Raw genomic sequence first — 3,863 nt, 5'->3', positions numbered from 1 at the left:
CACATGCCAAGCCATAGAAAAACTCTCAGTGAATTTAGAAAGATTGAAATTACACAAAGTGATTTCTTTACAATTGAATGAAGCAGGAAATCAGTAAGAGGCAGAGAAGCAGATTAGGCACAAAGATATATAAGTTAAACAGCACACATTTGGACAATCAGTGGGTCAAGGAGGGAATTGCAAAAGAAATCAGTAACTTGAAACTAATGAAAATGACAACACCAGGTTCTATGGTCATGGCAGATGGAGTTCAGTGCCATGTCATTTGGCCCTACTTTGGAGTTTGTGTTCCTGAGTGTGATGGAGTTGGACTGAGATGTGATCTTTGTTCACAAGCCTCTCTTGTTACTTTTACCAGACCTGTGGTTGGCACTGGGGTTTGGTGACAAAATACAGAACCCATTCCTGATAAAAACACTTCAAAAGATAGTAACAGAAGGAAACTTCCTCAACACAATAAAGGGTATATATGAAGAACCCACAACTAACATCACATTTAATGGTGAAATCCTAAAAGCTTTCCCTCTAAGATCCGGAACAAGACAAGGATGCCCACTGTCACTACTATTATTTAACATTATGTTAGAAGTATTTGCTCAAGCATGTAAGCAAGATAAAGATATAAAATGCATTCAAACTGGAAAGGAAGAGGTAAAAATTTCACTGTTGGTAGATCATTTGATCTTTATACATTGAAAGCTCTGAGAAATCTACATCAAAGCTTCTAGAGCTTATACACGAGTTTAGTAAAGTGGCAAATCTGCAAAATTTGCAGTAATCTGCAAAAGATCAATAGCATTTCTGTACACCAATAAAGAACAATCTGAGGAGGAAATCAAGGGAAAACAACCCCATTTTCAATAGCAACTACAAGAATCAAATATTTAGAAATAAGTTTAAAGATGTAAACAACTTGTACACAGAAAACTACACAACACTGGTAAAGGAAATCAAAGAAGAGCTAAATAAATGAAAGAATATTCCCTGTTCATGGATAGAAAGACTAAACATCACTAAGATATCTATCTTACCCAAACTGAATTACAGGTTTAACACAATCCCAATAAAAATTACCACAACATTTTTACTGAACTGAAGAAAATTACTATGAAATTTATTTGGAAGGGCAAGAGGCCCCAAATAGCCAAAGACATATTGAAAAAGAAAAATGAAATTGGAGGAATCACATTCCCTAACTTTAAAACATACTACAAAGCTACAGTGGTCAAACCTACATGATATTGGCACAAGGATAGACAGACCAACCAATGGAACTGAAATAAGAATTCTGATATTGATCCTCACATATACAGTCAACTGATATTTGACAAGACCACCAAGCCCATTCACCTGGGAGAGAATGGCCTTTTCAACAAATGGTGCTTGGAGAACAGGATATCCATATTCAAAAGAATGAAAGAGGAACACCATCTCACACTCTCTACAAAATATAATCAAGATGGATCAAAATCTAAATATAAGAGTCAAGACCATAAAAATCTTGGAAGATAATGTAGAGAAGCATCTATAGGATCTTGTATTTGGAAATGGCTTCATGAACTTCACACCCAAAGCACAGGCAGTGAAAGAAAAAAATAGTTAAACAGGATCTCCTTAAAATCCTTTGCACCTCAAAAGAGTTTGTTAAGAAAGTGAAAAGGCACACTACTCAATGGGAGAAAATATTTGGTAAATATATATTTAATAGGGGCTTAATACTCAGCATATATAAAGAAATCCTACACCTAAAAAATAAAAAAAAAACAACCCATTTATAAAATGGCAAGCAATTTGAATAGACACTTCCCCAAAGAAGAAATACAAATGGCTAAAAAGCACATGAAAAAATGCTCAACATCACTAGCTATTAGGGAATGCAAATCAAAACTATAATGAGATATCATCTCACACCCAGTAGACTGGTGGCTATTGAAAAACAGGACTACAAGTGTTGGAAAGGATGTGAAGGAATGGGAACCCTCATCCACTGCTGGTGGGAATGCAGAATGGTGCAGCTATTGTAAAGGACAGTTTAGCAATTCCTCAGGAAGCTATCTATAGAACTGCCATATCATTCAGGAATTCCACTGCTGAATATATACTCAGAAGAATTGAAAGCAAGGACATGAACAGATATATGCACAACAATGTTTATAGTGGCATTATTCACTATTGCCAAAATTTGGAAACAACCCAAATACCCATCAACAAATGAATGGATAAACAAAATGTGGTATACACATAAGATGGAATATTACTCAGTTGTGAGGAAGAATGTGGGATAACATGGATGAATCTTGAAGACCTTATGTTGAGTGAAACAAGCCAGGCACTGAAGAACCAATATTACATGACCTCACTGATATGAATTAGATTAATTGAGTAAAGACCCAGTACTAGTCTGGAAGATATGACTACAGGAGATAGAAAGGGAGAAGAAGGTTGTGAGCCAATGCCCACATGTGCAAAATCTATGATAAGGTGTAAGTGTGTAGTTGTACAGTAGAGAGGCATGACAGTGGTGCAATGATATTATTGGGCATAGCTGGTTTGTCAGGGGCCTAGGGTGGGGAGGGTTTGGGCAGTCCATGAATAGGGTCAGGGAAGGGGGAAGGAGAACACTGGGGATTTGTGAGTATGTGGTTGAAACTACAATGTTGGGAATGTTCTTTTGGCAATATGGCAGGGGAGGGATACTGATTTAGGTTGTTGAATGTTGGAGGCATTTGGGACAGGGCACACCTGGGCAGGCTTCTAGAGAGTGTGTGAATGTTCATCTTATCATAGTGTGTTGTATCAGTGGGTAGAGACCCACATAATGAACAGGAATATGTTGAACTTCCATCCTGGGGAATCCTGCTATGTTCTTGTATAGAGGCACAGGAGTATCTCGAGAGCATAGGCAGTGCCTAATAGACAAGGACCAACCAGTATGTCAGGCCCTCAATATTGTTGTAAGTAATTATGAATCTTGTTCATCAAGGACTGAAGGCTGGTATTTGCCATGGGCCCTGTAGTGAGGGGAAGGGAGGAATGAAATAGATGGAACATGGAGCATTTTGGGGGTGATGGAAGTGTTCTACATGATCTTGCAATGATGGATACAGGCCATGTTAAATTTCATCAAAATTTATAAATTGTATGGACAAAAATGTAAACCATAATGTAAATCATTGATGATAGTTTGTAGTTATGTTTCAATATTTGTACATCAATTATAACAAATGTATCAGCCACATATAAAATATTATTAATACGGGAAGGAGGATAGGAGAAGGATGTTGGGTATTCAGGAATTCCCTATATTTTGTATGTGACTTTTCTGTAACCTAAAACTTCTTTGAGACAAAATGAAAAAAGTCCCTAAAGGGACAGCAACAATCCCCCAAGTACAATGGCAAAGACTAAAAAAGAATGAAGGTCCAACAATGAGGCCTTGATACTAATGACTATACTTGTGAGCCTGTGCACCTGATATAAGAACAAGGCCTAGAGCCGCAGGTTGCCTAAGAGTTACCTCATGGGAGCCTCCGTGTTAGTCAAATGTGGCCAGTCTCAAAGCCAAACTCAGCATGTAAATGTGTTGCCTTCCCCCCAACATGGGACATGACTCCCAGGGATGAGCCTCCCTGGTGCTGAGGGATTACTACCAAGTACCAGCTGACGATGTAACTAGAAAATGACCTTGAATAAAAGGGTCAACTTGGATCAGCAGAATATCTCAGTATACATATAATACCAGGAGTTAAAAATGCTTTTTGATCTGAATCAAGGGGGAAATGGAAAGGACAAATGAGTTTATATGGCTATGAGTCTCCAAAAAGAGCCAGGAGGTTATCAGAGGGGTTGCCCTTATGCACCTG

Source organism: Dasypus novemcinctus, chromosome 10, assembly GCF_030445035.2.
Source record: "Dasypus novemcinctus isolate mDasNov1 chromosome 10, mDasNov1.1.hap2, whole genome shotgun sequence".
In the NCBI taxonomy this organism is placed as follows: domain Eukaryota; kingdom Metazoa; phylum Chordata; class Mammalia; order Cingulata; family Dasypodidae; genus Dasypus; species Dasypus novemcinctus.
This window is presented reverse-complemented; position numbering follows the sequence as displayed.